The sequence below is a fragment of the Lepisosteus platostomus genome, chromosome 4 (assembly GCF_059453375.1).
Source record: "Lepisosteus platostomus isolate fLepPlt1 chromosome 4, fLepPlt1.hap1, whole genome shotgun sequence".
In the NCBI taxonomy this organism is placed as follows: Eukaryota; Metazoa; Chordata; class Actinopteri; order Semionotiformes; family Lepisosteidae; genus Lepisosteus; species Lepisosteus platostomus.
In genome coordinates, this window is record NC_142614.1 from 47729067 (window position 1) to 47751208 (window position 22142).

Below are 22142 nucleotides of genomic sequence, written 5' to 3' on the forward strand. Positions count from 1 at the left end.
TCTTCTAATGTTCCACATGTTCTCTCAGTTATATGCTATATAGATTATACTGTTAATGCAGCTTCACAGTTATCATCACTTCCATTCAAATAGTCATTATTTAATCACACTGATTAGGCCTTTTTGTTTTTATTAGAATTTCTGAAATATTTCGACATATACTGTTTTTCCACCATCTCTAGCTCAAATACATACTCAAAAATCTTGAAATTAAGCTGCCAGTATTAGACAAGTCCAAAGTGGTTCATGGAGGAAATAGAAACATATCCTATATCCTATACAAATTGATCATGCTAGTGATTCCAATACTTATTTTTGATACATTTTTAATGCCTTATATACATATCACATGGGCAATATCAATCGCCAGACAGGATTGTACTATAGGCATCTGGGTGTTTATGTTGATTCTTTAATGGTCAAATTAGAACAATAAAATTACAAACAGAATGTTTGGGTACACCGTATAACATGAAGTGTGTAGCTTACTCCCTTCAGCATTGAGACTATACATAAGGTTTACAACACTAGTAAAATCGCATTTATAATACTGCATTCATTTTTATTCACCATACCCCTAAAATTACATTAGGTAATTAAATGTTCACACTTTTAAAGTTCAGTGGATTGGTGAATTCATAAAAATGAAAAAAGAAAAAACAAAACAAAAACAAAAGTAGTGAGAGATATTCCAGTTTATAAAAAACCAAGGAGTGTAGATGGGGTCAACCATTTTTTTGTAGCAAAAGAGCCGCAACTTGAAACTAAAAGAGAATTAATTCTTGAAAGATGCCGTGGTATTGATGCTTCAATAAAATGGCTGGGCTGCTTGTTACTTTGGAGAGCTGTGGGTGCTTTCAACAGGATTCCTAGTTACAGTAGGTGTCTTAAGGCCCAATCTGGGCTCCTTGAAGTAGCAGCTAGAAATTGGATCTATATACAGTTAGGGGTGGCTTCTCTTGTTCTTCAGATTACAATCTGTATGTTTCATATTGTTTTATAATCATCAAGGAGTTGACTTGAATTAGCACTCATCTTTTATAAGCATGCTGCCTATAAACTCTGCAATTACAAATCAGCAAATAGACAACGTTAGCAGTAAGTACAGCCCCCTATTTCTGTGTCTCCAGTTGTAAATTATGGAATAGAACTGCCTCCTTAGAGTTTGCTGCATTTTGGTTTATACAATCATTAAGAAGAGATTTAGAACAGTTCATACAGGTCTGATTGTTTGTAATCCCATATTTTTCATGTTTGATTTATACAGTACATTTCATTACATCTGTCAATATGCGATGTTACTGTTGTAATGCTTGAGTTGAGTACTGATAACACATCACAACACTTCAAGGAGTTTTGATTGAGTGCCAGTTTTAGTACTCGTCATTTTTAATGTAGTAAATCAGAATAGTTTGTAATGAAAACTGTGTTAAGTAAGTAGACTGGAACCAGTGATCTCTCTGTCTTAATTTTGACATTTTATTGAAATAAACAGGAGCTTCCACTCGGTGGAAGAAAAGAATATTGCATAAGCTTCTAATGTTCTGCATTCAGTCCTTAGGTTAATGTTCTCCAATGAACTAAAAGAGGGATTGATGAGTCCAAGAACTGTTCTTAAATTAAACTGAAATGATCACTATATCAGCTAACTGTCAACATGTTTACTAAAAATGATCTACAGATTTAAATGTCTCTTGCAGTCTTTCTACATAAAATATGTAAGGATATTATAAAGGTTCAATTACAGTACATGGAAAAGATAAGATATGGAAATGAGTAAAACATGCGTTTGCTACAAAAACTATGCAGGTTTTCTGGAAATCAAACATTAAGCATTAACAGGCACTGAGAACTTCATTGTTCCTGCCTCTCAGATGGACAGAGATCCCTGGTCTCCCCAACCGAGTGGCTCCTCTGAGAAAGACCTGCAGTTCACTAGAACAATGAATATAAGTCAGGAAAATGCAAAACGTGCCAAACAGACTATGAATTTCAAGATGAGTGATGAGTTGAGATCTGTAGTTATCACTGTGTGTACAGTCTATTTTGAATTCTTTAGCTAATTCTGAACCCAGAGAAAAAAGAGTAATTTAGGTTCACAATTACTCCACCAAAATCATTCCAAACATTTCTGACCATGGTGTGGTAAAGGAAAGTGAAGTACATTTCCCTCCTTGTGTGAGAAAAAAGACATGTGCTCCTGGTAGGGAGTAGTCTGTGTCAGTAACATGCAGTATGTTGGCAGGACTTGAGGAGATGAAGTGGGCTGTGCGTGTGCAGTGCTTCAGGATATGTATGAAACACCAGGCACATTGAGAGCTCCTGCACGATTAGCAGTTGCTATAAAAAAAGATTTTCTGCTGTCCCTGTCAGAGCTGAGGACATGATCAAGATAAATTGGAATCAGGACTTTATTAACAGAGCTTTGATGGGATTAACCTGCTTTGCCAAAGTGCACTGATTCCCATTGGTGTTTGTGTGGTCACCTATTGTGTTGATTCCTGGCTTTTCAATACATCTGTCCTCTGTTGCTTCTATTTCTTCTCCCCTGTCCCAAACCTTCTCATGGCAAAACAGCAGCTTGTTCTGATCTTGCCATCAAACTAGAGAGTAAGATTGTTCCTCTTCAGAGACTAATATTTACTGATGGATCTATTAAAGCAATGCTCCGCAACCCTGCTTCTGGAGTGTCTTTTACTTTTCCTTCTGGCTGATCTCTAAATGATTGAGGCTGAATGATTCTTTTTATTTGGTGATTTGACCTTTTCAACCTGTTTCTACTTTTAGACTTTGGTTTCAAAGACTCTGCTACGGACATGTTATGCAAAAATAAAAACTGACAAATAAAATTCCACCTACTCTGCCCTCAGTTTTCTTATTAAGTGGTAGTTGTCTTATTTGTGTCTTAGCATCTCTGAACAGGATACAAAATGATGGTATGATGTTAATTAGTATTTGGTGATGCCACTTTTTCAAAGACTTAAACCAGGTGATTTCAATCATTGTATCATACTGTAGACTGCAATGTGAATTTAATCTCAAAAGGTCCAATCACTTCATTCAGTCCATTACTTGAAAGAAGGCAGGTGTGAAACTCAAAAACTGAGCATTGATGGTATCCAACTACTTTTGAATTAGCTTAATCAAGAGCTCAGCTGGCATGGTGGTATTCCAGTACTGGGGATGAGTTTTTTCTGAGTTAAAATCTGTAGAAACTTCAGTAGAATTTTCCAGGGTTCTTCCATAGTTTAGTTCCAAATAACTGATCAAGTCTGCATTGGGATATACAGTAATTAGGAATAACTATATGTAGATCGCTATTGCACTGGGGTTCCTAGATAAGTGTGTAGATCTGATGGGCAGCATGGTGGTACAGTAATGAGCATTGCTGTCTTGCAAGCACTGGGGCTCTTGGCTCACTTCCTGGTATGCTATCTGCAACACTAAATTAAATAAAGTGGTTAGAAAATAAATGTGATCTAGTTGCTTTTATAATTTTTTAGGAATGCCTTTCCTACTGTGTCCTTCAGGTGAAGCCCGTGAGAATTGCCCGGTGCTAACTAAAGCCACGCTTGTGCGTTCTCGCTGTTTCTCCAATGGAATCAAGCCTGTGCCGCCGAACGCCCAACCCAGGTCTGTCCATGACACACGGCCCTCAGAAATGTACACATTTCAGACACATTCAGAGCAATTAAAATGCTGCCCTTACAGCTCAAGACGGTTGTGGCTTTTATAAACAGTGCACTGAAGCTCGTTTTCCAAACTTGTAACTTTGTTTTTGCTTACTGCCACACAGGTAGCCTCCTACTTTTATGAACATCTTTTCTGTTTTTTTGTGGCGGCTGGAGGTAAGAGTGTTGATAAGTTAGGTTGTTGTTCAAGCTGGCATCTTTTGTGGTTTTATGTGCTTCAAAGCAGGATTGTGAACTTGGCAAGGGAGTGAACAGAGTTGCCAACACTGCTCCAACTCTGTAAAGATGACACAGCAGTGTTTATCATTTTTTCACTTTTCTCCACTGTGTCTCCATTTGTGTCTTGCCTGCAGGTCCGATAACTCCCCTCTTTTAGTGGCAAGACCTCGCTTGGCTGGAGTCCCCTCCAGAAAGCTGATGGCTGCTTCCAGAGTGGAGGACAGCCCCAACCAAGGTGCTGACAGCTGGAGCTGCTGGCCTGTCATTTGTTTGAATGAGTTTGCTTGTGTGTATGAGTGTGTGCTGAGAAACCAGCCGTTAGACTGGGCAGAACTGAAAGTAACCTAGTAGCTCTAGGTTTGAACAGTAGAGCACAGTAGAGATTGAAACTTCCTGTCTGCTGGGACTCAGTTAGAGTTAAAGAGATAAAGAGGATAAAGCCGATTATTCTTCTCAGTCAGTTTTTGCATTTGCCCTCCTTGTGTTGAGGTTGGTGTGTGTGTCAGAGCGTCTGCTACTGTGGGCTGTGGTGTTATGAGATTGGTGAAAAGGGTGACAGTTCTGAAGGGTGTTGAGAAATTTTGACCTTGTTTTGTAGGGGTGACCTCAGATGTGAGTGTAGCGGGACAACAACTGACCTATTGTAACGGGCCTGGTGAGCCTGAGGAGGACAGGCTGATAGTGGTGTCCCCACCTGCTGCCAGACCCCCGGGCCGTGTGCCCCGCAGAGTTTCCAGAATCCCCACATGTGAGTCGGCTGCACCATTGGTTAAGATGTCACTAATGATAATAGTGACTGGTACCAGAGTTACATGCAAAACCTCACTGGTAACAAAAACTCTCTAATGGCCTGTGAAGAGGGATTTATTACAGACTTGACACTATTCCTTTCTAACATCCCACCTTCATAACTGTAGAAAACGAAAATATACTTTCCTTTTTATCCATGATACAGGATTCTCCAGCATCAGGGAACATTTTTTTTATTACTGTATACTTGGTTCTGCTCTGTCTTTTTAAACTGCCTTGCATCAAGAAAAGGCTCTTCTGCTGCTGCTGATGTGGTAAAAACATTATGTTTCTAACATTCGTTTTCTTGAATGTTTTAAGGAGTCCTTTGGTAAAAGTTTAGAGGATAGTAAGACTGGCCTTGGGGATCATTGTATTGTTTTATTGATTTTGAGGATCGTTTTGATTTTGGTGAGTTATTAATGGGCAACAGTATGTTGGCAGGGCTTGAGGAGATGAAGTAGGCTGTGTGTGTGCAGTGCTACAGGATATGTATGAAACACCAGGCACATTGAGAGCTCCTGCATGATTAGCAGTTGCTATACAAAAAGATTTTCTGCTGTCCCTGTCAGAGCTGAGGACATGATCAAGATAAATTGGACTCAGGACTATATTAACAGAGCTTTGATGGGATTAACCTGCTTTGCCAAAGTGCACTGATTCCCATTGGTGTTTGTGTGGTCACCTATTGTGTTGATTCCTGGCTTTTCAATACATCTGTCCTCTGTTGCTTCTATTTCTTCTCCCCTGTCCCAAACCTTCTCATGGCAAAACAGCAGCTTGTTCTGATCTTGCCATCAAGCTAGAGAGTAAGATTGTTCCTCTTCAGAGACTAATATTTACTGATCGATCTATTAAAGCAATGCTCCGCAACCCTGCTTCTGGAGTGTCTTTTACTTTTCCTTCTGGCTGATCTCTAAATGATTGAGGCTGAATGATTCTTTTTATTTGGTGATTTGACCTTTTCAACCTGTTTCTACTTTTAGTCTTTGGTTTCAAAGACTCTGCTAAGGACATGTTATGCAAAAATAAAAACTGACAAATAAAATTCCACCTACTCTGCCCTCAGTTTTCTTATTAAGTGGTAGTTGTCTTATTTGTGTCTTAGCATCTCTTAACAGGAGACAAAATGATGGTATGATGTTAATTAGTATTTGGTGATGCCACTTTTTCAAAGACTTAAACCAGGTGATTTCAATCATTGTATCATACTGTAGACTGCAATGTGAATTTAATCTCAAAAGGTCCAATCACTTCATTCAGTCCATTACTTGAAAGAAGGCAGGTGTGAAGCTCAAAAACTGAGCATTGATGGTATCCAACTACTTTTGAATTAGCTTAATCAAGAGCTCAGCTGGCATGGTGGTATTCCAGTACTGGGGATGAGTTTTTTCTGAGTTAAAATCTGTAGAAACTTCAGTAGAATTTTCCAGGGTTCTTCCATAGTTTAGTTCAAAAATAACTGATCAAGTCTGCATTGGGATATACAGTAATTAGGAATAACTATATGTAGATCGCTATTGCACTGGGGTTCCTAGATAAGTGTGTAGATCTGATGGGCAGCATGGTGGTACAGTAATGAGCATTTCTGTCTTGCAAGCACTGGGGCTCTTGGCTCATTTCCTGGTGTGCTATCTGCAACACTAAATTAAATAAAGTGGTTAGAAAATAAATGTGATCTAGTTGCTTTTATAATATTTTAGGAATGCCTTTCCTACTGTGTCCTTCAGGTGAAGCCCGTGAGAATTGCCCTGTGCTAACTAAAGCCACGCTTGTGCGTTCTCGCTGTTTCTCCAATGGAATCAAGCCTGTGCCGCCGAACGCCCAACCCAGGTCTGTCCATGACACACGGCCCTCAGAAATGTACACATTTCAGACACATTCAGAGCAATTAAAATGCTGCCCTTACAGCTCAAGACGGTTGTGGCTTTTATAAACAGTGCACTGAAGCTCGTTTTCCAAACTTGTAACTTTGTTTTTGCTTACTGCCACACAGGTAGCCTCCTACTTTTATGAACATCTTTTCTGTTTTTTGTGGCGGCTGGAGTGAAGAGTGTTGATAAAGTTAGGTTGTTGTTCAAGCTGGCATCTTTTGTGGTTTTATGTGCTTCAAAGCAGGATTGTGAACTTGGCAAGGGAGTGAACAGAGTTGACAACACTGCTCGAACTCTGTAAAGATGACACAGCAGTTTTTATCATTTTTTCACTTTTCTCCACTGTGTCTCCATTTGTGTCTTGTCTACAGGTCCGATAACTCCCATCTTTTAGTGGCAAAACCTCGCTTGGCTGGAGTCCCCTCCAGAAAGCTGATGGCTGCTTCCAGAGTGGAGGGCAGCCCCAACCAAGGTGCTGACAGCTGGAGCTGCTGGCCTGTCATTTGTTTGAATGAGTTTGCTTGTGTGTATGAGTGTGTGCTGAGAAACCAGCCGTTAGACTGGGCAGAACTGAAAGTAACCTAGTAGCTCTAGGTTTGAACAGTACAGCACAGTAGAGATTGAAACTTCCTGTCTGCTGGGACTCATTTAGAGTTAAAGAGATAAAGAAGATAAAGACCTTGCCGATTATTCTTCTCAGTCAGTTCTTCCATTTGCCCTCCTGGTGTTGAGGTTGGTGTGTGTGTCAGCGCGTCTGCTACTGTGGGCAGTGGTGTAGTGAGATTGGTGAAAAGGGTGACAGTTTTGAAGGGTGTTGAGAAAGTTTGACCTTGTTTTGTAGGGGTGACCTCAGATGTGAGTATAGCGGGACAACAACTGACCTATTGTAACGGGCCTGCTGAGCCTGAGGAGGACAGGCTGATAGTGGTGTCCCCACCTGCTGCCAGACCCCCGGGCCGTGTGCCCCGCAGAGTTTCCAGAATCCCCACATGTGAGTCGGCTGCACCATTGGTTAAGATGTCACTAATGATAATAGGGACTGGTACCAGAGTTACATGCAAAACCTCACTGGTAACAAAAACTCTCTAATGGCCTATGAAGAGGGATTTATTACAGACTTGACTCTATTCCTTTCTAACATCCCACTTTCATAACTGTACAAAACGAAAATAAACTTACCTTTTTATCCATGATCTAGGATTCTCCAGCATCAGGGAACATTTTTTTTATTACTGTATACTTGGTTCTGCTCTGTCCTTTTAAACTGCCTTTCATCAAGAAAAGGCTCTTCTGCTGCTGCTGATGTGGTAAAAACATTATGTTTCTAACATTAGTTTTCTTGAATGTTTTAATGAGTCCTTTGGTAAAAGTTTAGAGGATAGTAAGACTGGCCTTGGGGATCATTGTATTGTTTTATTGATTTTGAGGATCGTTTTGATTTTGGTGAGTTATTAATGGGCAACAGTATGTTGGCAGGGCATGAGGAGATGAAGTAGGCTGTGTGTGTGCAGTGCTTCAGGATATGTATGAAACACCAGGCACATTGAGAGCTCCTGCATGATTAGCAGTTGCTACAGTATACAAAAAGATTTTCTGCTGTCCCTGTCAGAGCTGAGGACATGATCAAGATAAATTGGAATCAGGACTATATTAACAGAGCTTTGATGGGATTAACCTGCTTTGCCAAAGTTCACTGATTCCCATTATTGGTGTTTGTGTGGTCACCTATTGTGTTGATTCCTGGCTTTTCAATGCATCTGTCCTCTGTTGCTTCTATTTCTTCTCCCCTGTCCCAAACCTTCTCATGGCAAAACAGAAGCTTGTTCTGATCTTGCCATCAAGCTAGAGAGTAAGATTGTTCCTCTTCAGAGACTAATATTTACTGATCGATCTATTAAAGCAATGCTCCTCAACCCTGCTTCTGGAGTGTCTTTTACTTTTCCTTCTGGCTGATCTCTAAATGATTGAGGCTGAATGATTCTTTTTATTTGGTGATTTGACCTTTTCAACCTGTTTCTACTTTTAGACTTTGGTTTCAAAGACTCTGCTAAGGACATGTTATGCAAAAATAAAAACTGACAAATAAAATTCCACCTACTCTGCCCTCAGTTTTCTTATTAAGTGGTAGTTGTCTTATTTGTGTCTTAGCATCTCTTAACAGGAGACAAAATGATGGTATGATGTTAATTAGTATTTGGTGATGCCACTTTTTCAAAGACTTAAACCAGGTGATTTCAATCATTGTATCATACTGTAGACTGCAATGTGAATTTAATCTCAAAAGGTCCAATCACTTCATTCAGTCCATTACTTGAAAGAAGGCAGGTGTGAAACTCAAAAACTGAGCATTGATGGTATCCAACTACTTTTGAATTAGCTTAATCAAGAGCTCAGCTGGCATGGTGGTATTCCAGTACTGGGGATGAGTTTTTACAGAGTTAAAATCTGTAGAAACGTCATTAGAATTTTCCAGGGTTCTTCCATAGTTTAGTTCAAAAATAACTGATCAAGTCTGCATTGGGATATACAGTAATTAGGAATAACTATATGTAGATCGCTATTGCACTGAGGTTCCTAGATAAGTGTGTAGATCTGATGGGCAGCATGGTGGTACAGTAATGAGCATTTCTGTCGTGCAAGCACTGGGGCTCTTGGCTCACTTCCTGGTGTGCTATCTGCAACACTAAATTAAATAAAGTGGTTAGAAAATAAATGTGATCTAGTTGCTTTTATAATTTTTTAGGAATGCCTTTCCTACTGTGTCCTTCAGGTGAAGCCCGTGAGAATTGCCCGGTGCTAACTAAAGCCACGCTTGTGCGTTCTCGCTGTTTCTCCAATGGAATCAAGCCTGTGCCGCCGAACGCCCAACCCAGGTCTGTCCATGACACACGGCCCTCAGAAATGTACACATTTCAGACACATTCAGAGCAATTAAAATGCTGCCCTTACAGCTCAAGACGGTTGTGGCTTTTATAAACAGTGCACTGAAGCTCGTTTTCCAAACTTGTAACTTTGTTTTTGCTTACTGCCACACAGGTAGCCTCCTACTTTTATGAACATCTTTTCTGTTTTTTTGTGGCGGCTGGAGGTAAGAGTGTTGATAAGTTAGGTTGTTGTTCAAGCTGGCATCTTTTGTGGTTTTATGTGCTTCAAAGCAGGATTGTGAACTTGGCAAGGGAGTGAACAGAGTTGCCAACACTGCTCCAACTCTGTAAAGATGACAGAGCAGTGTTAATCATGTTTTCACTTTTCTCCAACTATGCAGTGCATATAGGTGGACTTAAAGGAGTTAGATAATCAGTTTTTGTATTTATATACAATTAGTTGTAAGAGTTGAAACAGCAGTTGACTTTATTTGAATGGCTTGAAATCAGATAGTGCAGAAAGTGCATGTACAGTAGGATAAAAGAAGCAAGGACCTGCCCTGTGGTTCAACTGACAGGGACGAACAGTGAAACATGTATCACCCAGCTAAGAGCTTTGTCTGGGGAGAATAAACAGTCTTGTGAGGGATCTGTTTACCTAAAGATTAGATCTTGTAAATCCCTCATAGCCTCCCTAAGTCTGTCCCAGTCCAGTGCTTGAAGGGGTTAAACCTAAAGTGAACTGTTAATGGTGTGTTGGATATTATGCAGCATTACAAGGAATGACTATCCAGAGCAGGGTATCATGTGGCTTCAACTGACTGTGATCACTCAGTATGTTGATGGTATTCTGAGTGCTTCCCCTGACGAGGAAACCCACAAGTCTGAGTTGCTTCAGGTTTAGAGTGTCTAATATTAAGCAGTTATGATAAGGCCCTTTTGTGTCTAGCATTGTGTAATTTTAACAGGGCCTGGGTGCAATGTTTTTACGGGGTGAGCACAACTTTTAACAGATCTGCTTAAGGGGGGAGTGCAGTACAAGGACAGGATTGCCTTGGTTCCAGCAGCAAAACCCGCCTGTAATAATTTGAAACAAGCTCTCTTACAGGTGCTGAGTGTCACGGAACCTATACGTGGAATAGGAGGATCCTTGTACGTGACCAGAATTCCACAGGACGCAGAGTAGCAAAGGGACAATCCAAAAGACAAAATCCAAAGGCTGGGTCGATAAGGGAGGCAGAGGGTCCGGTAACGAGAGATTTCCAAAAACAATCCAAAAGTCAAAATTCAGAAGGCGAGGTCAAGAGTCGGAAGCAGAAGATTCGTAACGGGAGATCAGTCAAAAAGTTTGGAAACGCGCACTGGAGAATACTATGAAGGCTTCTCAATAGTGAGCGTGGGAAGGTGTGCGAAGGGGGTTTAAATACTGAAAGGAAAGGGGTGTGATTGGATGATTGGTTAGGGAGTGAGAATTTGAGGAATCTAGTGCATGTGAGAATGTGCTGGGTTCAATCAGGGATGAGATTGGGAAGCGGAGGTTCCGGGAATGTGAAGTCGTTTGCGAGGGAGAGTGTGGGGCGTGACAGTACCCCCCCCTTTAGGGTCGGCTCCTGACGACCCCAGAGAGCGAGTACGAATGAAGTCATCGATGAGGCTGCGATCCAAAATATCTTTCTCACAGACCCAGGAACGTTCCTCAGGACCATAGCCCTCCCAGTCGACTAGAAATTGTCAGCGGCCTCGGAGCCAGCGGGCATCCAAGTGAAGTCTGAAGACGTGAAGAATGAAGAGGTCAGCCATGTCTTGAGCAGATGGAAGGGCAGGAAGAGGAATGAAATGAGCCGACTTCGAGAATCTATCTACCACGACCATAATGGTAGTTTTGCCTTGACTCTCAGGAAGATCCGTAAGAAAGTCCACTGAGATGTGGGACCAAGGTCTTCTAGGGGTTGGGAGTGGTTGGAGTAAACCGGGCTTCTTAAGACGGGAGGATTTGGACATGGCACAGATGGGACAGGCCTGCACGTACCCAGTAACATCAGTCCTAATTGAAGGCCACCAGAAATGTCTAGAGATAAATTCCAAGGTACGTTTGACACCGGGCTGACCTGCAAATAGTGAGTCATGACCCCAGCGAAGAGCAGTGGAGCGTATGGTATCAGGAACAAAGAGTCTGTCTGGAGGACATTGGGGGGGAACGGTTTGGTTATGAAGTGCACGTTTGATTTGGTTCTCCAGGTCCCATCTAATAGCAGCCACGATTCTCTCAAGGGGGTATAATAGGTTCAGGAGGGTCCAAAAACCCAGGAGGATCATGGAGGCGAGACAGGACGTCAGCCTTTATGTTCTTGGATCCTGGTGTATAAGTAATGAAAAAATGGAACCTAGAAAAGAAAAGTGACCAGCGGGCCTGCTGTGGATTCAAACGTTTGGCAGTTTGTAGGTAAGAGAGATTTTTATGATCCGTAAGAATAGTAAAAGGGTGTAGGACCCCCTCCAACCAGTGTCTCCATTCCTCCAGGGCGAGTTTGATAGCCAGTAGTTTTCGGTCTCCAACATCATAATTAGTCTTGGCCTGGGACAATTTTTTGGAGAAAAAGGCGCAGGGGTGGAGGATACCCTTCTCTCCATGACGTTGAGATAATATGGCACCGACTCCGTTGGCTGAGGCATCCACCTCGAGAATGAATGGAAGGTTGGGGTCTGGCGGAGGAGGGGTGCTGTGGTGAACAGTCTCTTGAGATGAAGGAAAGCTTGGTCTGCCTCGGGAGTCCATTTCCCTTGATGAGGACCTTTTCGGGTCAGAGCTATAATGGGGGAGACAACAGAGTTGAAATTCCTAATAAAACGGCGGTAAAAATTGGGAAATCCCAGGAAGCGTTGAATTTGTTTTAAATTCTGGAGGGTTGGCCAGTTCTGTATGGATTCAGTCTTGGCAGGGTCAATTTCAATGCCCAGGGGTGAGAGGATGTAGCCAAGGAAGTGGATTCTGGTAACATGGAAAGTACACTTTTCCAATTTGGCGTAGAGTTTGTTCTGAATCAAACGATGAAGAACCTCGCGCACATGAGAGTAATGCTCCTGGGGACTACGGGACAAGATTAGAATATCATTCAGGTATACCAGGGCATATTTGTGCAAGATATCCCTAAAGATGTCGTTCATGAACCCCTGAAAGACAGCAGGAGCATTAACCAGTCCAAACGGCATTACTTGGTATTCATAATGACCGTGGGTAGTAATGAATGCCGTCTTCCATTCGTCACCCTCCCGCATGCAGATCAAATTATAAGCACCGCGGAGATCCAATTTAGAAAAAATAGTGGCGCCCCGGAGTGATTCCAAAGCCGATGAAATCAGAGGAAGGGGATAACTGTTCTTGATAGTTATGTTGTTCAGACCGCGATAATCAATGCAGGGTCTGAGAGAGCCATCTTTCTTTTTAACAAAGAAGAAACCGGCGCAGGCAGGTGAGGAAAAGGGGTGGATGAAACCAGATTCCAAGGACTCCTGGGTATAATCTTCCATAGCCTGAGTCTCCTGGTTGGAGAGTGAATAGACATGGCCCTTAGGGGGTAGAACCCCTGGAATTAGGTCTATAGGACAGTCAGATGGGCGATGGGGGGGAGGGATAGGGCCTTCTGTTTACTGAAGGCAAGGTGTAGATCTGAGTACTGGGAAGGAATATTGGGGAGGTTATCTTGAGATATACAGGAGACGGAAACTTTCTGAGGAAGCTGACAACAATGCGAAAGGCAATGGGAACCCCAGGCTGTGAGTTCCCTTTGTGACCAGGAGATGTTTGGGTTGTGAATCTGTAACCAAGGGAAACCAAGAACCAATGGGTGAGAAGGGGATTGAATGAAAAAGAACTGAATGGCTTCCTGGTGGGTGGCGCCGATGCGAAGAGTGAGGGGAGGGGTCTGCCACTTCACCAGACCAGGGGAGAGGGGGGAACCATCAAGAGTGAGGAGCCGAATGGGCTGGGTGACTGGCAAACGGGGAATATTCCAGGACGAAGCGAGTCCAGAGTCTAGGAAGTTCTCAGAGTCTAGGAAGAGAGAGGTCTGTCCAGTAGTCCATGACAGCGTGGCTGGGAGAAAGAGTCCGGATCTGGGAGAGGAAGAAGTGACACTGGCCATAACAGCGGGTGGATAGGAGCGAGGAGGGCGACCTGGGCAGGTGGCTCGGAGGTGATCAGGGGAACCGCAGTAAAGGCATAGCCCCTCACGAAGTCGGCAATCTCTCTCCTCAGAAGTCAGTCTATGGAAGGAAGGCAGTTGGAAGGGTGTAGGAGGGGTTCGATTGTCCGACCTTCGCTGTTGAAGCCTGACCTCTAGTTCAAAAACTCGAGAAATGAAGGAGTCAATTGATGGGAAGTCCAGGGGCAGGTGCACAACGTGATCCTTGAGTTCATCAGATAATCCGAGGCGGAAGTAGTGAATCAGGGCATTGTGATCCCAAGCGAGTTGAGCAGCCAGAAAACGGAATTTGGAAGAGTAGTCCTGAAGAGCGAGATCCTTGAGTCAGGGAAGTGAGGCGTGCAACAATGAGGTGGCGAGAGTGCAACTGCCCAAAGGCAGATTGTAGAGCTGTCTGAAAAAGGTGGAAGTTGGCAGTCTCAGGAGCATTTCGAGAGAGGAGATGTCCAGCCCATTCCAGAGCTCGTCCAGAGAGGCAAGATACCATAAAAGCAATTCTTTCTCCATCGGCGGGGAAGCAGTCTGGGCGGATGTGGAAAGCCATCTGACATTGAGTCAGAAAGCCCTGACAGCTGGAGGAGTCACCATCAAATTTTTCCGGGGGGGGAGGGGGTAGAAGATTAATTTGTGTTTGAAGTGGGGGTGAAGGGGCATGAGCTGCAGATGGGGGAGACGGTGGAAGTGCAAAGTGGTCAGCTAGTTGCTGGACTGCCATAGTTAGCAGGTCCAGGTTCCGGGAGTGTTCATGGAGAATAGAAAGTTGACTCTGGTCCGCTGGATCCATTTTAATATGGCTCACTATTCTGTCACGGAACCTATACGTGGAATAGGAGGATCCTTGTGCATGACCGGAATTCCACAGGACGCAGAGCAGCAAAGGGACAATCCAAAAGACAAAATCCAAAGGGAGGCAGAGGGTCCGGTAACGAGAGATATCCAAAAACAATCCAAAAGTCAAAATCCAGAAGGCGAGGTCAAGAGGCAGAAGCAGAAGATTCGTAACGGGAGATCAGTCAAAAAGTTTGGAAACGCGCACTGGAGAATACTATGAAGGCTTCTCAATAGTGAGCATGGGAAGGTGTGCGAAGGGGGTTTAAATACTGAAAGGAAAGGGGTGTGATTGGATGATTGGTTAGGGAGTGAGAATTTGAGGAATCTGGTGAATGTGAGAATGTGCTGGGTTCAATCAGGGATGAGATTGGGAAGCAGAGGTTCCGGGAATGTGACGTTGTTTGCGAGGGAGAGTGTGGGGTGTGACACTGAGACTGGGGTTTCCTCGGATGGCCCAACCATTCCTTTGTATGTAAGTGTGGAAAATGGGTTCTGGGCAGCTGTGCTGACACAGGAGCATGGAGGTAGGCACCATCCGGTGGGATACTATTATACCATTAGATGCTGTAGCCAAAGGGTGGGGGAGCGTGAAAATTTAAGAAAATGTAATACTGTTTACTGATGGGTCTGGCGCATGAGGGAGAACAGAGAACAGGCTGAGCTGTTGCAACAGAATTAGAGGTGCTAACGACCGGAAAATGCCCCTCCACTGCCTCAGTGCAGCAAGCCAGTTTAGAGCACTGATGGAAGATTGTAAAAAGAAAGATGTTAAAGGGTTACTGTATATGTATATAATCTATGTATTTGTTGCATGTAGGCCACAATTCTGGATGGCTATGGAAAAATAGGATTCTCTCACCACGGCAGGGACTCCAGTTAACAATACTGGGTTTGTCTCTGATCTCATTTGTAGTTTTACAGCTGCCAACTGAAGTAGTTGAGTAAGGTGTAAATGACACAATAAATAATCCTGGGTCTGAGTCTGAGACCCCTGTGAAACCTCTATTGGGGAAAAGGGAGAATTCAGGTTGAGGCCTCTAATAGATGTGGTTAGAAAAAATGTGAAAAGAATGTGGGGTTGCATGATAATGGCATGTGGGGCCGTCAGCACACCAGATCCCCTGCATGCCCTCACAGCCTAATGCCATTTTGTAGCCAGAAATTCATGCTGGCGGATACCCAGGTGTATGACAAAGATGATCCCGTGGTGCGGACTGCCCTGCCCCTTGGATACTGATCTAGGGGCATACTACACTGGGAAGGTGTGCCAGGTTGTAATCGCCTCACTAGGGGTGAGGTGGAAGTTACATTGCCCCCATCACCCACAGTCTGAAAGACCAACTAGGGAAATATCAACCGAAGGAACACCGTGGGTAGATGCTCTACCTGTGGTCCTGTGCAGTTTGAGGGCTGGAGCAAATGGAATTGTGAGACTGAGATCCCATTTGAGATCATCATGGGCAGCCAAAGAAACTCCCTGGAGGGCCAAGTTTGGCTAACGGACTGTTGAATGTACTAACTCTCTATTACAGTATTGTAGGTTTGTTAATTGAAGCAGTGCACAGGGCTCGTGAACAGGTGCCGGACGCTTGGGGACCTCCAGTAGAGGGAAGACATGACCGGATACCTGGCGAGTGGGTGTGGGTGAAAAAGAGATACCCTGCCAGACGTTGCAACCCTGCTGGGAGGGACCATAACAAGTGCCACTAACTACTGACTCTGCCATCTGAGCGACAGGATGAGATCGCTGGATCCACGCATTGCACTGTCACCGAGCCACTGCACCAGAGACTGAGTGAACAGAAAGAATAATGTTGTTACTGTTTCTGTGTCTGATGCTTCGTAAGGTGAACCAACAGTGTGCTTGTTAGGCCTGAGGAGCATTACTGGGGAATATGTATCAATACATTCCTGGTGTTGTCATATCTACCAGCCAAAAATGATAATCAGAGTTGGGTCAATATTGCTATTCCAAGATCCTGACGATAGATCTCCACATGGCTGATGTCTGCGTTTGGGTCCTGGGATAGGACTTTATTTATTTGTAGGATTAGGATTGTTTTATATGTATAATTGTAACTATCACTTGTACAAAAACATCAATCACATCTTGTTGTAACCGTGGAACGCACAATGTCATGGTAATGCATGCCCGTACATCTAGAAAGGAAAGATCTGCCCTGACATTGTATGTGTAAAAAATAGGCAGTACTGACGTATGCCATATTTTATAAGGGGGGAATGAAGTAAGAAACAAGATGTGAAGACAAGGTTTATTTTAAGTCCTTTCTGCATGAAGATTAGACTTCTAAGGCTGGAGTTTATGGCAGGAAGGGGGTTAACTGATAAGGATTCCAGATGGGAGCTAGGAAACTCCCTGGGGACTTAATCCCTGAACATTTGGCCAAAAGGCTGTAAACTGGCCAAACACATGACCTCCCCCCTTTACTATAATAACGAGTGACATCAGAAGTGGCAAGGAAGGGCTATATAAACTAAAAGTTTGTACCGACACTTGGAACAATACTTCGGTTTTGTTGTTTCTTGCGGGAAACAAGACTTCGGCTTTATTGTTCCTTGCATGCAGTAAACTCTTCTGTTTAACTTCATCTCGGGATCCAGAACCGTATTCTTTCTGTTAAAACACTACCTAGAAAAATTTGGTTTAACCCATTTGGTTAGTAGGCAGCCAGCCTCCTGGCCAAAAGACAAGCAGTCTCGAACCCCAGTCATTTGAGTGAACTGAGGGGTAGCTGCAAGGTGGAGGTTTTAACAAGTTCTTTGGAAAATCCTTGAACAATTAAATACATTTTACAGTCACTGCCTGTGAAAACTGCCAAATACAGCATTAGAACAGAAGAAGATGCTTGGAATAAAAGTAAAATCAATATAAAATACAGTTATATACTGTATACAGAGTACATATGCTGATGAAGACAATTACTAATTATGTTTGATGGTTCTTGATGTCTAAATTGTTTTTGATGTCTTGATGTGAAGCTAAAAGCTTTGGCAGAACCAAATGAAGTTCTATACAGTGAAAAGGAAAAAGCAAAAGAAGAAATAGAACTTCTCAAGAACAAATTAGGGAAATGCAGTAATGTGAATGCAACACCTAAATTATATCCAGATCTGAGACCTTTAAAAGGCAAAAATGAGGACTGGGACAGATATCCCGACTGGCCGTATCCAGAAGGGGGGTCGGATTGGGAAGACACTTCATATGATAGAGATAGAGACGGGTCCTGGCAACCCCCAGGTCATAACGTTTTTACAGGGAAAAGACAAGAGTCTCCGAGCCCAGTTAGGGGTATAAGCAGGGCTGAGAGATCTAGTAGTGAAAGATCAGAAGACAAAGACGGGTACAAATCCAAACCTGAGGATAGAGACCGATGGGCTAAAGAAGTGCCTCACCCTAAGTCAGGCATGCAGCAAACCTGGAGTGCACTTCAAGACTGAAAGGATACATATGGGATTAGACCTATAGAAGCGGCAATGATTTTGAGAAGAGTTGGTGAAAGAAAGGCAGGGCAGTTAAAACAGGTGTGTGAAAGAAAGAACCTGGGAGAAGGGTGGGAATTAGTGTGGAGATTTTTGAAAGAACATTACCCACCGAAAACTGATTGGAGAAAAGTAACAGCATGTCAGCAGAAGGAAAGTGAGGATGTTTCAGATTTTACAGAAAGGTTTATAATTCTATGGATAGAATACTCCGGGTTAGCAGATGAAAAGGAAGTGAATGAAGATACTTCCACAGTAATAAAACAAATTTGCTTGAGTAGGTTACTGTACCTGTCAATCAAAAATTGTCAAAAATCCAAAGTTTGCAAATACACTTTCTGCATGATGATCTCACTTATTTTTGCATTTCAGTCTATATAAAATGATGTCTTGCGGTAAGATTTAGTGGCAATTGTAATACGAACCTTTACATGGAACAAAATATGCTTATTGTATACTTTATTTCTGATGCAGGTTACAAAAAGAAGAAATAGTGCAAATTTAAAACAGATTCACATTAGATACATTTATTATACTCCAAGACTGCTACAGTAAAACCTGATGTTACCAAGCATGTGCAGCTACGTTCTCCTGACATTGCGGAGAGCGGAGACAGATTTGATTTAATAACTCGCGAAGCTAGGAAGATAGAGCAAAGCATGTATGCTAAAGTGCGAGCACTGCAAATGGGAGATATGGAAGCTCCCAAAGAGGAGAAAAAGGAACAGCCAGTGTGTCGCTATTGTAATAGACCGGGCCATTTTTATAAAGCCTGTAGACAATTGTTAAAAGCAAAAAGACAGTGACAGAGGGGGAAGGGGTCCCCCTCATAACCCTACTGATAGTGAGGGTCAGAAGGGGCTGATATCTCAATTAAAGAACATGTCAGAAGCTGAAACGAGAGCCTTGCGTGAAATAATAGATTTAAACTAATAAGCCCCTTTGTAGCCTTCCTAAGTTTATCTCAGGATTTAAATAAAAGTGAAATAATCTTACAGTGTGCAGTAACGGCGGGACACAGGAGCACATTTGTCCTGTTCTTCGACTAAAACAGCATAAAGATGTGATATAAAGTTTTCTAACGGGTAACAGGAGGCTACAGGAGTAGGGGGGCACGGGTTGTGTTTAAAGCAGATACAAGCTGTCACAGTATGCTTGGGAAAAGATGTACAGTTTCAACTACTGATGTGGGTGGGGGACACCCCAGACCTATTGGGCTAGGATGCCCTGCAGCATTTATAAGGAATTTCTGTATGAAATAGCATTTATGTGAACTACCTCAAAAGAGTTATGTGATATTGTGATTGTTTTACCTAATGAGGGAATCCATAAGGCCGGGCTACTCCAAGTATTAGATCTTCGGACGGAAAAAAGGGTATAAAACCAACTACATGATAAAGCCAGGGTGAATGCCTTCTCTGAGCGAGCTCGCCTGGTGACGAACTGGCTTAAGTGGGGTAGTGCAGTCTAAAGACAAAATTGCCTTGACCCCTGCAGTAGAAACTGTTTTTAATGTTTTGAAACAAGCTTTCTTGCAGGCACTGGCCCTGGACTGGATTCCCTCAGACGGATCATCTGTATGTAATCTGTGTGTGAGTGAAAGAAATGGGTTGTGAGCTGCTGTGCTGGCGCAGGAGCATGGAGGTAGCGTCTGGTGGGTTATTATTCAGGACCCCTCGATGCGGTGGCCAAGGGGCCATGTTTATGTGTTGTGCCTGTATAAACTGTAAATTGAAACTTGTAAATATGCTAAATGGAAAATTGTAGCGCTTTATATAGACTCTATATATACATTTGGTGTATGCCACAATTTTGGATGGTGGTGGAGGAATAGGGATTTCCTCAACACGGCAGGGACTCCAGTTAAGAATGTTGGGTTTGTCTCTGAACTGTTAGACGCTTTGCAGCTACTGACTGAAGTAGCTGTGGTAAAGTGTAAATCACATCATAAAGAAATGTTTCCAGTAACTCGAGGGAACAACTTTGCAGATGCAGCTGTCAGGTGAGCAGTCCTGGTAGAGCAGGAGTCTGAGACCTCTGTGAAACCTCTGCTGGTGAAAAGGGGACAGCTACAGGACATTCAGGCTGAGGCCTCTAAAGCAGAGAAATGGACATGGTTAGAAAAGAATGTGGGGCTGCAGGATGATTGGGTATGGTGCTGCCAGCACACTGGACACCCTGCATGCCCTCACAGCCTAATGCCCTTTGTAGCCCGACAAAGGCACTCTGTCGGACACCCGGGTGTGAGACAAATGGTGTGCTGGTTACCCAAAACTGGGTGGGGACCTGATTTGAAGCAGTAGCCACTTCTGTGATATCTCGATGTGATGCTTATCAAAGGAACTCAACTACAGTTCAGGTGCGGGTGCAACAGCTCAAAAGGCCTGCTCCTGAGGAACCTTTCATGCAGTGGCAAGTTGACAATTGTAAAGGGAAACCTGGGCTCTTATAATCTGTTTTCCCGTTGGGCACTGCCCTGCCGCTTGTATTATGATGAAGGGACGCACTTCACAGGGAAAGTGTCAGGCTGTGGCTGCATTGTTTGGGGTGAGATGGACTGAGATCACCCTCAGTCTGCTGGAACAGAGGAACAAAGGAACAGAACTCTGAACGATCGTCGAAACATCAGACTGAAGGAGCACCTTGGGTAGATGTTCTGCCTGCGGTTCTGTGTAGCCTGCGGGCTGGATCAAACAGAACTGTGTAACAGAGCCTGTTTGAATTCATCACGGGCCAACCAACGAACCTTCCTGGAGGGCCAAATCTGGCTAATGGATCACTGAATTTGCTAATTCTCTATTGTAGTATTGTAGATTGTTAATTGAAGCAGTGCATGAGGCTGGTGAACAGGTGCTGGACGTTTGGAGACCTCCAGTAGAGGGAAGACACGACCTGATACCTCGCGAGTGGTTGTGGGTGAGGAAGATGTACCCTGCCAGATGTTGCATCCCCGCTGGGGAGGGACCAAATCAAGTGCAACTGACAACTGACTCTGCCATCTGAGTGATAGGATGAGATCGCTGGATCTACGCTTCGCACTGCCACCAAGCCACTGCACCAGAGACTGAATGAACATTAATTATTATGCTGTTACTGTTTCTGTGTTTGATGGGCTTCCTGAGGGGGGCCGACAGTGTGCCTGTTAAGTGTAAGGAGTTTTACTTTGATAAATGGGGATATTGAATCAATACTTTATCAATCAGCCACAAATAATAATCAGAGCTCATGTTGGGTTTGTATTGCTATAAAGGACTGAAGAATGAAGAGATGAGAGATGCCCAGGACGTGAGATAATAATATCATTTTCTTGATTTTGTATGTTTTTGCAAACTATGCAGTCTAGTGGCTTGACGTAGGCTTTGTGCTCAAATGTATATAAAGATGCTGCCTGTCCTTGGTCAGTAAGATTTTGGTAAGCTGTCTGTACGCCCAGAATATGAAAAGAACTAACTGTTGTCTAGTCCGCAACTTAGATATAATTAATTGGCAGGTGTTGCTGTTTCATCATTTGTTTAGAATATGTCATAGTAACTCTTTGTGTTTTAAGGTATAAAGGACCATCTTCAGCTACTTATTTTTTTAAGTCTGGTGGTTGCAAGCCGGACTTCCATATGCATATGAATAAAGAGACTTCTGCTTCACAGACACCTGAACTTTGTCATTTGTTTGACACTACAGCCTCTTACTCACGTCCTCAATGTAGGGTTGACTGTTGTGTTGGACTGCCTGCCCACAGGTAATTTAGCCTATTTGGTAATTAGTGGCTCATTTGAAACCAGGGTATTGGATTGGATCTGACAACATAGCTGGTTAGCTTGATCCAGACTCCTACAACCTTTTGCATAAAGATGGGCCTCCTGTTCTTGGTTTTAAATGCACTTCCATCTAGCTGCCATTTCTCTCCTTTGGTTCAGTTGGTGAACTCCATCCTATTCAAAGACAACTGCAGCACAGCCCATCACACTGATTTACAAGTTGCAACACTGACAGACTCTAAATCTTAATCGCTACATACTGAACCTTACAAATACAGATTTTCTGTCCCAATTTCAAACAAATCTCATGGAGAAAATACATAGGAGCCTTTTTAAGAAAAACACCATACCTCTGTGGGCAAAGGAGATACTTGAATTAAAGAAATTAAAGTGGAATGTTTGAGTAAATAAAAAG

At 43.1% G+C, this 22142-nt stretch overlaps 2 long non-coding RNA genes across 2 annotated transcripts; both read left to right on the plus strand.

Moving 5' to 3' along the window:
- Positions 1 to 7427: 7427 nt before the first annotated feature.
- On the plus strand, positions 7428 to 17080 carry LOC148673312 (uncharacterized). The gene is made up of 3 exons (XR_015935991.1): positions 7428 to 7565; positions 9345 to 9447; positions 10547 to 17080. It is a non-coding gene; the product is annotated as an uncharacterized LOC148673312 (long non-coding RNA).
- A 1210-nt stretch (positions 17081 to 18290) lies between these two features.
- On the plus strand, positions 18291 to 21618 carry LOC148673313 (uncharacterized). The gene is made up of 2 exons (XR_015935992.1): positions 18291 to 21067; positions 21120 to 21618. It is a non-coding gene; the product is annotated as an uncharacterized LOC148673313 (long non-coding RNA).
- The last annotated feature ends 524 nt before the right edge of the window (positions 21619 to 22142 follow it).